Genomic DNA, 15760 nt, shown 5'->3' with positions numbered 1-15760 from the left:
ATAGTAATGTAAGCTCACATGACATTTATGACAGTGTATTGCCTCTTTTCAATAGTGGAAGTTCAAATGTAAATTCAAATGAGGCAAATGTACAACTTATGGGGCTTTTTGAAAATGTTTGAGATCAACCTATTAATGATGCATATGTACATGATGTACTTGATGAGGAAAGGGCTGAAAATGAGCAGGCTAGAGGTATGCCAAAATGATTGGTGCACACTTTGCGTGACAATAAATTGGATGCACCTTTGTCTAGTTGTACTCGTTCAGGTTCTCGCCATGCCTCTTATGCATCAGATTGTTATGCTTTTGTTGTGTCTAGCTTATGTGATATAGAGGAACCCCTAACTTTTGATGAAGCACATAATTCAAAAAATTGGACGGTTGCCATGCAATCAGAATATCATGCACTTATAGAAAATGACACATGGACTTTATGTGATTTGCCTCCTGGAAAAAAGGCCATTGGTACAAAGTGGGTTTACAAGTTGAAACGCAAGCTGGATGGTGAGGTTGATCGCCATAAGGCTCGACTTGTGGTGCAAAAGGCTATGGGCAGCAAAGAGGCATAGATTGTGAAGAAACATTTGCTCCCACTTGTAGTATGACTACTGTTCATTTTTATGTGTGTTGGAAGTTCATTTTGGTTGGGATGTACATCAATCTGATATTGTTAATACTTTCTTGAATGGTTACATTTTTTAGGAAGTCTCTGTAACGCAGCCTCGCGGTTTTGTCAAGAAAGGACAAGAGGACAAAGTGTGCAGATGTAAGAAGGCTTTATATGGGTTGAAGCAATCTCCTCAAGCTTGGTATGAGAAAGCTGACACTCGTTTGGTCAAACGAGGCTTTCGTAATAGTCCAACAGAAAACACATTGTATGTCAAGTGTGAGGGCAATGTACTTCTCATTGTTGTTCTTTATGTGGATGATTTGCTAATCATTGGTCCCAATAAAGGCACATATTGCTGAATTTAAGGCTGACTTGATTGCTACTTTTAAGATGAAAGATTTGGGGTTGTTGCATCATTACATGGACATATAGTTTAAGCAGTGTAATGGTGGTATTTCCTTGTGTCATAAAAGTTACATAGAGACATTGCTATGTAAGTTTGGACTTGAGGATTGCAAACCTATGGCCACTCTCGTGGAAATAGGTTTGAAGTGAAGTCTACATGATGTTGGCGATCCTGCCAATGTCACTCTTTACCAAACTGCGTTGGCTGCCTCATTTATGTATGCAACACGAGGCCGAATACTCAGTTTGTAGTCTCACATGTCAGCAGATTTATGCATAGTCCAGGGTCTAAGCATCGGTAGGCAATCAAGAGGATTTTTGGCTACTTGAGTGGCAATTCATCTTAGCTTGTTTTATCCCAAGGGGGGATTATTTCTGCAAAATTTACATGCTTTTTTGGACTCAGATTGGGCTCGTTGTTATGACACACGAGTGTCCACAAGTGGTTTTTGTTTCATGCTTAGTAGTTCATGTATTTCATCGTTGTAAGCAAGAATCAACCTATTGTGGACACTTCCACTTGTGAGGCTGAGTACAAGGCAATCTTCACAGCTACAATTGAATGTGTATAGCTCAGACGCCTTATGGCTAATTTGGGCGTTGGACAAGACACTGCCAACACTATCTACACTGACATTCAGAGCACATTGGTAGTGGCAAGGAACCCAATTTTTCATGCTCACATAAAGCACATTGAGGTGCATTACCACTATGTCAAGGAGAGGCTCTCAACAGGAGAGATCAGCTTGGCTTATGTGCCAAGACAGGACAACCTTGCAAATCTTTTCACAAAGGCATTGTCTCGTGAGAAGTTCAAAGCTTTCTGCAAAGTTTTGGGCTTGCTCCCCTTTGTGGACTGATCTTGTCCTCAGGGCATGGCACTTCCCTTACTCTTCGTGCCAACCCTTATTCACCGCATCACTCCCAGGGGGGATTTGTTACAATATACATGTGGTGGTGATGTGTGTGAACACACTAGGACCATAGGGGTATTTTTTTCCCTCTTTAGGTTTTTTTCCCCGTGCATTGTATATACGCCCATCACTCTAGGGCTATCTATCTTTCTATTGCACACCAAGTAATACACTCTCTATTGTGTGCCTTTAGCTTCCTTCGTCTTCTCCAAGCTGTCTGCGTTTCCCTGTAACCCTAATTCCAACATGAATGTCCCCTTTGTAATGGGTGATGTGGCAACAACATACACAAAAAAAAAAGCCAATGGTGTGGGAATGTACTCATTGGATGAATTTAACTTTGAAGTTTAAACAACCTTATGCAGATCAATCTACAGAGCCAAATGTAGGGTCGGGTTGTTGATAAGCTGCTACAAACGGAGGCACAGAGTGCCCTGCGAAATACTCAAAATAACACAATACAAACCATAAAATGACACAATACTCAAAATAACACAATATAAACCATAAAACAACAAATTAGCATACTTGACGAATCCCATAGCACAAAGGTATAGGATGAATCCTAATTATACCAAACAAGTTAAAGAAGAGATTGACAAACTCTTGGCTGTGGGTTTCATTTATCCTTCGGAGCAAGTTACTAGCTTGTCACCAATTGTTGTAGTTCCCAAGAAGAATGGAAAGATCACGGTGTGTGTGTGGATTACAGGAAACTAAATGCTGCTACAATAACTGATCCATTTCCCTTACCTTTTTGTGATACACTACTGGTTGAAGTAGTTGAACATGAGATTTATAGTGGTTACAACCAAATTTCAATGGCATTTTAAGACTGAGAAAAAACAGCCTTTGTGATTGAATGGGGAGTTTATGCTAGCAATGTGATGACATTTGTCTTGAAAAATGCTCCATCAACATTTTAGAAAGCAATATAGCATGTATTTTTTGAACTCCTTACAACATTTACGAGGGTTTTCTTGGATGATTTTAGTGTTTTTGGAAAGAAGCAGGAGCATCTTGAACAATTGAGGTTGTGTTTTAAAAAATGCAGGGAATTCAGGTTGGCATTAAACCCAGTCATATGTGCATTTGCAGTGAAAAGAGGAGTTCTTTTAGGGCATGTGATTTCTAAAGAAGGGGTTTCTATTGATCCCAGAAAGGTGGAAGCTATTAGTAAGGCACCAAAACCAAGAACAATTAAATTGTTGAGTAGATTTTTAGGGCAAGTCAAGTGGCATAACATATGCTTAAGGTATATGGCTCATGTGTGCACACCATTAACAAAGCTTACAAAGAAGGATGCTGCATTTGAATGGGGAGAAGAGCAGAGAAAGGCATTCAGGATTTTGAAGAACATGTTGGCTGCAGCACCAATATTGATTGTTCTTGATTGGAAGTTACCATTTCACATCTTTGTGGATGCATCTCATGTAGAAGTGGGTGCAACATTAATGCAAGAAACCAGTAGAGGATGGTTCAGACCTATTTACTATGCAACAGGGTACTAACACCTGCAAAGAAAATTTACACAGTTACTAACAGGGAGTGCTTTGGGAATGGTTTATGCACTACAAAATTTTAGAGATTACCTATTCGCAAATAGGGTAATTTTTCATGTGAATCACCAAGCATTGATCTACTTGGTAAATAAACCCCACCTTTCAGGGAGGTTGGCGAGATGGATATTGCTTTTGCAGGAATTTGATTATGTGGTGATACATACTCCAGGCATATTTCATGTATTAGCTAATTATTTGAGTAGATTGGAAATAGGAGAGGAAGATTCTGGAGGAGTACCTGATCAATTGCTTCATGACTAACTAGTGAGGGGGCTAGTATGATGATATGCTTTAGTTTTTTATTGAAGGGGTGTTACCTGAAGCAATGAAGGATCAGAGGAAGAGATTTGCATTAAGAAGCAAACCTTTTACAGTTATTGCAAGAGTTTTGTACAAAAAAGGAATTGATCAGGTGATCAGGTAACGTGTTGAGTTTGAACAAAGAGCACTCGCGGCAGAAGCTCATGCAGGTAATGTTGGAATTAGGGTTGCAGAGAAACACACACAGCTTGGAGAAGACGAAGGAAGCTCAAGGCACACAATAGAGAGTGTGTTACTTAGTGTGTAATGGAAAGATAGATAGCCCTAGAGTGATGGGCATATATACAATGCACGGGGGAAAAAACCTCCTTAAGAGGGAAAAAATGCCCCGGCGGTCCTAGTGTGTTCACACACATCACTACCACATGTATATGGTAACAAATCCCCCCTGGAGTGATGCGGTGAACGAGAGCTGGCACATGAGTAAAGGGAAGTGCCGTGCCTTGAGGACAGGATCAGTCCACAAAGGGGAGTAAGCCCAAAGCTTTGCGGAAAGCTTCAAGCTTCTCACGAAAAAATGCCTTTGTGAAAAGATCTGCAAGGTTGTCCTGTGTTGTCACATAAGCCAAGCTGATCTCTCCTGCTGAGAGCCTCTCCCTGACATAGTGGTAATGCACCTCAATGTGCTTTGTGCGAGCATGAAAAATTGGGTTCCTCGCAACTGCCAATGCGCTCTGACTATCAGTGTAGATAGTGTTGGCAGTGTCGTGTCCAACACCCAAATCAACCATAAGGCGTCTGAGCCATACACACTCAACCGTAGCTGTGAAGACTGCCCTGTACTCAGCCTCACAACTCGAAGTGGCCACAGTAGGTTGCTTCTTGCTCAACCATGATATACATGAACTGCCAAGCATGAAACAAAAACCACTTGTGGACACTCGCGTGTCAAAACAACCAGCCCAATCTGAGTCCGAAAAAGCATGTAAGTCTGGCGGCAATGATCCCCCCTTGGGATAAAACAAGCCAAGATGTAAAGTGCCACTAAGGTAGCGAAAAATCCTCTTGACAGCCTGCCAATGCTTAGACCCTGGGCTATGCATAAATCTGCTGACCTGTGAGACTACAAACTGAATATCTGGCCTCGTGTTGCATACATAAATGAGGCAGCCAACAACAATTTGGTAAAGAGTGACATCAGCAGGATCGCCAGCATCATGTAGACTCAACTTCAAACATGTTACCATGGGAGTGGCAATAGGTTTGCAATCCTCAAGTCCAAACTTACATAGCAATGTCTCTATGTAACTTTTCTGACACAAGGCAATACCACCATCACACTACTTAAACTGTATACCCAAATAATGATGCAACAGCCCCAAATCTTTCATTTTGAAAGTAGCATTCAAATCAGCCTTAAATTCAGCAATATGTCTCTCATTTGGTCCAGTGATCAGCAAATCATCAACATAAAGAACCACGATGAGAAATACATCACCCTCACGCTTTACATACAATGTGCTTTCTGTTGGACTGTTTACGAAAGCCTTGTTTGACCAAATGAGTGTCAGCTTTCTCATACCAAGCACGAGGAGATTGCTTCAACCCATACAAAGCCTTGTTACATTTGCACACTTTGTCCTCTTGTCCTTTTATGACAAAACCGCGAGGCTGCGTTACATAAACTTCCTCAAATATGTCACCATTTAAGAAAGCAGTAACAATGTCTGATTGATGTACATCCCAACCAAAATGAGCTGCCAATGCACATAGAAAACGCACAGTAGTCATACGACAAGTGGGAGCAAAAATCTCTTCATAATCTATGCCTTTTTGTTGTGCATAACCCTTTGCAACAAGTTGAGCCTTATGGCGATCGATCTCACCATCCGGCTTGCGTTTCAACTTGTAAACCCACTTCATACCAATGGCCTTTTTGCTAGGAGGCAAATCACATAAAGTCCATGTGTCATTTTCTATAAGTGCATCATATTCTGATTGCATGGCAGCCATCCAATTTTCAGAATTTTGTGCTTCATCAAAAGTCAGAGGCTCCTCAACATCATGTAAGCTAGACATAGGCAAACCATAACAATCTGATGCATAAGATGCATGGCGAGAGCCTGAACGAGTACGACTAGACAAACGTGCATCCCATTTACTGTCACGCAAAGTGTGCACCAGCCATTTTGGCATATTTCTAGCCTGCTCATTTTCAACCCTTTCCTCATCAAGTACATCATGTACATCTGCATCAGTAATAGGCTGATCTAAAACATTTTCAGAAACCCCCATAGGCTGTACATTTGCCTCATTGGAACTTACATTCGTATTTCCACCACTGAAAAGAGGCAACAAAGTGTCATAAATGTCCTGTGAGCTGACATTACTGTCTCTAGTACATGACAGCAAGGGCTGAACAGAATCTTCCACGAACACTACATCCCGAGAAACTAGAATACGTTTTGTTTGCGGATGATACAACCTGTAACCTTTGCTTTCAACACTATAACCAACAAAAATACATTTGACAGCCTTATCATCCAATTTTCTGCGCTGCACTTGTGGCACCAAAGCATATGCCAAACAGCCAAAAACACGCATGTGCTCAATAGAAGGCTTTCTATCATGCCATGCTTCATATGGAGTAATAGACTGCAAAGCTTTCGTAGGACACCTGTTAAGTACATAAGTGGCACACATGATGGCCTCAAGCCAAAAAGAATGCGGGAAAGCTTGACTTTTGACCATACATCGTGCCATTTCCGTCAGTGACCTATTTTTCCTCTCAGCAACACCATTTTGCTGAGGTGTATAAGGCACTGTACATTGGTGTTTTATCCCACGACTAGCCAGAAATGCATTAAATTCATGAGACATATACTCCCCCCCTCGATCGGAACGGAGGGTGCCCATAGTACATTTCGAGACATTTTCAGCCATAGCCAGAAATTGTTTGAAGCACATAAAAACTTCGAACTTCGCTTTAAGCGGAAATACCCATGCATGCCTAGAGTAATCATCAATGAAAGTCACGAAGTACAGGTAATTGCCCAAGGACGGAGTTTGCATGGGCCCACAAACATCACTATGCACAAGCTGCAACCTGCATGTGGCCCGAACTGAACCATCCTTTTGAAACTTAGAACGCTGCACCTTACCCAAAATGCAGCCTTCACAAACATGTTTGACAGGTGCTTCAAGAGGTGGCAAAGAAGCAACCATATCAGATTTCTGCAAATGCAGCAAACTGGCAAAACTCAGATGACCAAAATGTGCATGCCAAAGTTTTGCATCTGAAATAGCCCTTGAATCTGCAATAGCATTTGCAAAATTTTGTCCACACTTGTCATACAAAGTGAGCTTATACAGCGCATGGCACAAAAGGCCAGATGCAACAATTTCATCACCAAAACTAAGATCATGAACTGTGAATTTGTCATCCACAAATTTAACTACAAGTCCAAGTCTAGCAAGTGCGGATACAGACAAGAGATTCTTCTTGATCCCAGGTACATAAAGTGCATCAACAAGTGTGAAGGAACTGCCATTAGCAGCAGTGAGCACAATCTTTCCAACTCCCTGAACTGGATAAGAGGCGTTGTTGGCACAAGTGACTGAATTCCCATGAGGGACAGACTCGAGAGAGGTAAACAATTCACGATGTGAGGTAATGTGCTTTGTAGCACCACTGTCGAAATACCACACATGTGAATATGCAGCAACTGACAAGCATGCATCATGGACAGCAGGATTGTAAGTGCACTCTGCGCTAAAAGCCCATTCTGCATCAACATCAGCAACACAGTCTCCTTTCACAGAAGACTCAACAATAGCTGCATTTGTAGTGGAACCAACATTTGCAGTGGAACCACCCTCTTTCTTCTTAGCCTCTTTGGCCTTCAACTTAGGACACGACTTGATCAAGTGATCATTGGCTTTACAATAATGGCAACGCATCTTCTTTTTGCCCTTATCACAAGAATTGCCAGACGAAGTGCTGCCAGCAGAAGCATTAGGAACATAATTTTTGCCACTCGTAGTAGAACCATAAGAAGTGGCTGCATTACTGTTACCACCCTTTCTTTGAGAAGCAATAAAAGCCTGTTCAACTGCACGCTGTCTAGTCATGTTTTTTCTGGACAGTGACTCTTGCAATAGCAATGTGCATAATGCACTGACAGAAATTCTGCACAAAATGACGAAATAGCCTGTGCAGTACTGCCTGTAGTGGAAACGGAGGCCGAAATGAGCCCAAATCCAAATTCTGAGCAGAGCAAGCTCTATGAGCTTTCCCAAAAATTTTGTCGACCTACGAACGCTCGCCAAAGCTCATTGAAATCGGAGAAAGTGAGCAGGCGTGTGCTGGAGCAGCTGGCGACTAAGCCCGGGAGGACGTGACCTGCTCTGATACCAATTGTTGGAATTAGGGTTGCAGAGAAACACACATAGCTTGGAGAAGACGAAGGAAGCTCAAGGCACACAATAGAGAGTGTGTTACTTAGTGTGTAATGGAAAGATAGATAGCCCTAGAGTGATGGGCGTATATACAATGCACGGGGGAAAAAACCTCCTAAAGAGGGAAAAAATGCCCCTGCGGTCCTAGTGTGTTCACACACATCACTACCATGTATATGGTAATAGGTAATTCAGGAGGATATTTTTCAGGAGATGTTACTGCAAGAAAAATTTTTCAAGCTGGACTTTGGTGGCCAAATGTTATAAAGGATGCTCATGAATTCAGTAAGAAGAATTTTTTGTGCCAAAGAGAGGGTAGACCATTGAATGGAAACAGGATGCCCTTGCAACCTATATTACCTTTGGAACCAATTCAAAAGTGGGGATTTGTTGGTCCCATCAAGACACTTGCAAGGTTTACACAAAACAAGTACACCTTGGTTGCAATTGATTATTGCAAAAAATGGGTAGAAGCTATGGCTTTGAGAGATAACACAACAAGGAGTGTGGCAAAATTTTTGTATAAATATATTATGACCAAATTTGGATGCCCTTTTGAGTTGGTTTCTAATAAGGAAGGACATTTTATTAGCAAAGTGATCAATAAACTGACTGAACTACTTATGAACCTGCACAAGAAATCAACTGTGTACTCGAGGGGTGCACTATGTAATCATGTTAATGTATAACGTGAGTTCAAAAGGAGGGGTTTCAAAATGCAAAAATTTTAGGCAATTTAACAAAGATACATTAAAATAAGGGGTTTTTATATTCAATTTTGGAAAAAACCCTAAAATAAGGGGTCATTTTATTCATTTAAACATGTTAAAAGAGGGGTTTTTGTAATACCCCATGAATGCACGTTATATAGGGGGGTATTGAACGGTGAACCCCCCGAAACTGTGTATTATCCTAAGGAAAATAGACAAGTAGAAAGTACCAATAAGATTTTGATCAGGATAATTAGGAAGTTGGTGAATCAGAACATGGCAGATTGGGATGAGAAGTTGGATTCAACACTTTGGGCTTTTAGGACAACATTTAAAGTGACAACATGCATAACACCATTCAAGTTGGTGTATGGATTGGAAGCAATAGTTCCTATGGAGTTTTTAGTACCAAGCCTTAGGGTTGCAGTTCAACAAAAATTGTCTCTTAACGAGCCAGTCAACCACAGAAAGGAAGCATTATTGAAACTGGAAGAGGACATAATTCATAGCACGTACACAAAGAAGGCAAGCTTGGATCAATGGGAACATAAAGTTCAAAGTTTTCTCTACAGGAGATTGGGTGATGGTTTACAACCGCAAGCCTGTGGGTGCGGGGCTGACTCAAGGATGGAAGAGGAAGAACGCTTTGTCACACTAAGACCTTTGCGCAAAACTCGTTATCAGAGAGCTGTGGTGGATGAGTCCATTGAGGAGGAAGAGCCATAAATGCTTACACCCATCAAGGCTTTACCACCTTCAAAAGAGGATTAGTAATCCCAGAGTACACTTTCTTGGACTTCAGGTGTGAAGCAAATGAGGAGAATGTGCCATGGTTGAAGAAAATAGGGTTACTAAATTTTGCAAGGTTACCCTTGATGAGTTAGAGGCAGAATCAAATGCCAATCGTATACTTAAAGTCTTTGTAGAGGACTATTTGATTGAAGGACTAATTGCACATGTGTTTGATATACCTACTGCAGAAGATAATGAGGTCAATAAAGCAACTGAAAAGGACATGAAAAAGGCATTTGGACAGTCTTAAGGTGGGAGGCATTACTATCAGCTATCAGGAACAAAGAACCATGTGAGACTGCAGCAGATGAAATGGTTTATTGAGAGAATATTTTTGTTGGTCAAGTCAGAGTATATAAGCAGGGAAAATTATGGTATATTGTTAGCAGCTGAGACTGGCAGACAAATTGGATAGGCAAACATCCTTTTTGACAGGATCAAGTTTGAAATCTACACCAATAGAAGAGAAAGGATAAAACAACAAAAGTAGGACCATATTCAGTATGTGAACAACAAGAGTATTTTGCAGGGAAAAAAAATTCCAAGGCCAGGACAGTTGATTAAAGACTCATGATCTGCACCAAGGAAAGAAAAAAGACAAAAATTGTATCAACAATAGAAGACCCTGCATATGACAAAGGATGTGGAAAATCTGGTCTCTGCAAGATATTAAAAAAAGGAGTCTCTGAAAGCAGTTAAGGCGAATTTGGACAAGGAATTTGGGGATTTGTTTCCTGAATCTGGAGTGGAACCAAGTGCAAAATTTGCAGTATTTGTGTTAATCAAACCACGTTTTAAACTTAGAAAGCTAAAAGGAAAACTTGCAGGAGAGGAACCTGTCATTACAATTGGGAATAAGCAATTGAAAAGCCTAACATACCCAAAGCTAGCTTTTCGAATGTATCTTTCAGTGAAGTGCAAAATGCAATTGGTGTAGTCAAAGAATATGTGGAACAACAGACAATGGATTTTACTTTAGTGAAGAGGGAGAATAAGAGACCACACAGTGAATTGGAGCACATTAAGGAGGAAGCACTGAAGGAAAAGATAGTTTAGACTGAAGAAGTAGTTTTACAGAGGAAAGTTAAAGAGTTGACTAAAAGCCAGGAGCTAATGCAAAAGGAGTTAGCCTCATATAAGCAATTGGCAGTATACAAACAAAAACTTTCATCTAGAATTGCTCAGTGGAGGGATGAGTGGCTTAATGTCTTGCAGGGACAGTTGACTAAAATGACTACTTTGGAAAGCAGCAACATGGTTTTGCTGAACAGAATTATAGCATGTAAAAAAGTGGAAGAGAAGATTAGAGAAATGTTAGAGGAAGAGCTAGATGTAGAGGGCTGGTATCTGGCTTTAGGTGATGTGGAGAAGATGAAGGCTGAAATGAGGGACTATATGAAAGGTGTTTAGGAGAAAATCAAAGTCAAAATGTATGATGTGGTTAGTAAGCCATATCAAATCTTTGCAAAAGAAGAAGTGAAGGAGGAGAACTTGTTTGTGCATAGGCAGTATGATAAACTGAAGCAACAGTATGAGGAATTGTAGAAGCACTTGGAGCAGCAGAAACATCATCAACATGAACAGCTGCATGCTTAGTGTGATACTGTAATGTTGGATAAATCTGAAATTGAAGTTCAGGTGCAGTCAACTAAAGATGCAGTTATAGTTAAAGTTGCAGGTGAAGAGGCAGGTATTGTTGAGGATATACTCAGTAAGGAAAATACTAAGGTTAGAAAGGAAGCAACTGAAGCTGCAGTGGATGCAGGACTTGGTGAAGATGATAAGGCAACTGCAACTGAAGGAGAAAGTGCAAAACAAACTGAAGTTCAAGATCATGTTGATGTTGATATTTCTGATCAAGGTATGGATTCTCGGAATGTTTGATAAACATTCCCCACCAGGTGTGCCGGGTATTAGTGCCTAATGTGTCACGGTACTTATCTTTTTTGGATTGTAACTAAGGTCTTAGTTTTAAACCTTAGAGGCATGTTTACACAAGTGCCTAATGCTTAGGTAGTTAAAAATACCCAAATTGTCTTATGGTGTGTGGCAGTTTTTGGGATGCAACCAACGAGCAGTTTGCAATCTTCTTGTAGTCGTACAATTGAAGAACAAGGAAATATGGGTTTCCTCACACCTAGAACCTTGGACACATCCCATTTCCCAAACCATATCTCTTTTCTTTGGTTGTAGTATAAATAGCCCAACAAAGAATAAACTAGAGGAAGATGGCATGCTTATTGGTAATAGCATGGGCCCATAAAGATTTAATGTGTAGACCATTGCTTGAAAGACCATACCAAATGACATCCATTGTTGCGTTTTTTCTTGATAGATATGTCATCCTAGCACAAATGATTCCATATTTTTTGAATTTCAGCCTTGAAAAAAAGAAGTTTATCACAATCAAGGCAACACCTTTCCTTGGCTAGCCTACTACTCTTATCGAGGTACCAAAAGAATGTGCAATATCATTTACAATGAGCCGTTCCTCATTTATGATGAGGTCTTTCCAAAAACAAATTCCATCTTTGAAAGATTTATGAGCCAAAATGAAGTGTTGCCTATCAAAATTGGCTCCACTAAAGAGCCAAAACATAATAGTCTTGAAGGACCTACTCTTGGCTTACATTGAGAGAGGTTGAGGAGAAGTAGTTTTGATTTACCTGAATCCAAGAAGACCAAAATATGGTCCTTTCGCCAATATGGCTCATAAAATTGGCAAACTAGGTACCCTAGCTAACTATGTTTACGAAAACGGGAATCCATCAACCCTAATCTACTAAAAAAAGGCTCATATATACAATTGTAAAAAAAAAAATTATAGTTGTGAATCTCGCTTCGGTCATATGCGGTCCCACTTTCAGTGGGATGTCTTGGCTGCTAACACCTCCTCCTTTGTTGGGGCCCCTGCATTGTCTGTAAAGTAAGATGTTCAATCCTTATTATTAATCCCAAGAGTCTTTCTTTGGAAAAACCACAATCGGTGAAGCGATCTTCATCTTAAGAGCTAAGGACCACATTTGCATCTTGATTGGAAGAATTACCTGTTGAGGTTGATTTATTAGATTGAGGGGAGGAAGCTACCTTACATTTGTTTCATTTTGTAAAGGAATAGGAATAGGATCCTCTTTTCTCTAATCACATACCTCTCTATCATCATAAGCTGGAGCATCATTGGTAGACTTTGTTAGATCAAAAACCTCATCTAGTAAGTTGTAAGAGGGGTGTTGCATACTTTCAGTAGTTGGAGAGAAATTCAATAGTTGATGTTGGTATTGAATGTTGCAGGGACATTTGATGCATGGATGCCATAGACACCAAAGGAGGGAAGAGGCCTATGATAGGAGCTCTCTACAGAGACATTACACAAAAGGTCAATGTACGATGAATCCATTTGAGATTGCATCCTACAGAGCCATCCTCTTCTCTTAGTAGGAGATGAGGGTACAAAGTGGACAATAAGATGATAGAAGGGACAAATGGGTTGTAGAGGAGCTTTGTACCATGCAAGCGACATAGCTCTTAGAGATGTCTTGTCCCCACCCCCTGCGAGCTTTCATCATCAAAAGATCGATGCTGTTGTTTTTTTGTATGCAAAGTTGCCTATCAAAAATTGGATATTTTTATTGCACATTGCAAATGATGACATCTATACTAATCTATTAAGTAGATAGGGATTTCGTCACAGGGGGGAGACACCTAGCAGCAAATGCGAACTCCGACCAGATGCCTTTGGTCATCTCTTTGAGTCTTGAATGATGGGCCGGTATGTTTCTAGGGCACCGATCGTGGAGGTAGTTGGGTAAACAAAAAAAATGCGCCACCTCTCTACAAGGCCATATTGATGCTCCACATACCCTCGGCCTTAGTTGCCTTGGCCTGTGTTTCATGTTGAGTCTCTCTCTCTCTCTCTCTCTCTCTCTCTCTCTCTCTCCACACACACACACACACACACACACACACACACACACACACACACACACACACACACACACACACACACACACACACACACACACACACACAATCAAATTGGTTGTATATGTAGTTGAACCTTGATGGATTCCTCTCTTTGCCCTCCGACCTTTTGTGTCTCCCTTTCTCTCTTTGCCCCTCCCTTCCCCTCCAAAACTATAAGCTGATGCGAGTAGACTTGCCAAGTCCCACCCTTCTAGATTTGAGGCTGAGGAGTGCCTTGGGTGAGGTGTTGGCCAATGCCCACTTTGTGAGTTCAGTTCATAGCTATCATTGGCAACAAAGAACTGCACCAAACCATTTGCAGGTGTTCTCCTTAGCAATTTCTCTCTCTCTCTCTCTCTCTCTCTCTAGATGTACTCAAATCCCCTTCTAACCCTTCGTAAGAGGCCTTAGCAAATTTTTCATGCCAAGGGTAGGACCGAGCAAGGCCAAGGGCTAGGACGAACATGCAGTCAAGGGGGTCTCTATGTTTAGCAGGCCAAGGGCCTATATAGAGCATGGCTGGGTGGAGACTAGCATGTTCCAATCCCCTCTGCCTTTCACTGGTATTAGAGCATAGTGGAGAGAATCCATGGAGGAGGGAGGAAGGAGATCGGTTGCATGCGGCATGCATGGTCTCTCTCTCTCTCTCTCTCTCTCTCTCTCTCTCTCTCTCTCTCTCTCTCTCTCTCTCTCTCTCTCTCTCTCTCTCTCTCTCTCTCTCTCTCTCTCTCTCTCTCTCTCTCGTCTTCAAGCACGAAAGACAACTGCCAATCTATGGATCTCTCCCTCTCGGCATGGACTCGATGGTCTCTTTCACCACGCAAGGTCTCTCTGGAGTATGAAAGGATGATATAGTACTCAGCTCTGCAGGAAAAAGCCCTCCTATAGAGGTTTTTTGCAAGTCGAAGGACAGCGGGAACCACCACTTAGGCAAAGGGAGGGGGAGAAATCGTGTCCATGAAATGTAGCAAGGTTGGGATCATCGAGATTGCACTGAAAAGAGTAGGTCTTTTCGACTCTGACGTCAACGCCCTAGTACTGCAGATCGGCTTCCCCTTTTGCGTCTCCTTTGCTGCGCTGCAGATTCAAATTTGCCATGGTTGCAGGTCGAATTCAAATTCCATTTTCTTTTGTTTGTTGATTAAGTGGGTGCCCTGAGGCTACCCTAGTGACTTTTCCCATACAACCATCATGGTAGGCATGGCCACATGCATGGCCCTCAAGGGGTAACACGTGCCAACCAAGGCACGGTTTTCTACTCGTAATTTTCTGTTGCAAAAAATTTTGAGGCTCCATAAATTCCCAAAGCTGCCATCGTTTGTATGTGACAAGATTGGGAATGATGAAAAGCAGTCGATCTTAGCACTAGGTTTCTCGAATGCAAGGCCGTAGACGCACTGACGCCTTTCCCACAGCACTGCGCAAGAGGCAAGAAACATGCAAGGCATGCAACGTACATTGATCATAAAAGCAACCATCTTGTCATAGGATTGGAATATTTGTCAAAATGCCAATGCATAGATTTGACATGCAAGGGAGGTACGCATCTCAATAAGGTTTACAATTTTTGTATTTGATTAAAGTTTTCAGGTGAAACATGCACAAATGGTTAACGAAGACAATAGTACCCAAACTGGGACTACAATGTTGACATTGATGGTGACATGCATAGACATGTGATCTTATTCAAAACGGTCGTGAGGTTGCTACCAATTGGTATTGTCATCCAATTGCAAAAAGGAAAGTACAGGCCAGGCCTGCAATTGGTACGGTACAGATGTTGGCATGGCCGACTAATTGTTTTTGTTTACACTTTGTTTGTGCCATTAAGGCAAATGTTTATATGCCTTGGGTACGGCATTCTGTTCGACAAAGCCGCAAATTGGTGGGAATTACTTTCTGTATAACATCGTCATAAGCTGCATGATGGTGCTTCCATCATGTTTTCACAACGGAGCAAGGCTCCAACAAGGCAAAGTTACCTAGCAGTAAGGGCAAGACAGGCATGGTCTCTGACTTGTAAGCCTCCTCGACAACTCCTCTAGCATTGATGCAATATGGTCATCAGTTCTTGTTGTTAGT

Source organism: Adiantum capillus-veneris, chromosome 13, assembly GCF_014529385.1.
Source record: "Adiantum capillus-veneris isolate H3 chromosome 13, ASM1452938v2, whole genome shotgun sequence".
NCBI lineage: Eukaryota > Viridiplantae > Streptophyta > Polypodiopsida > Polypodiales > Pteridaceae > Adiantum > Adiantum capillus-veneris.
Note: the sequence above shows the minus strand (reverse complement) of the source record.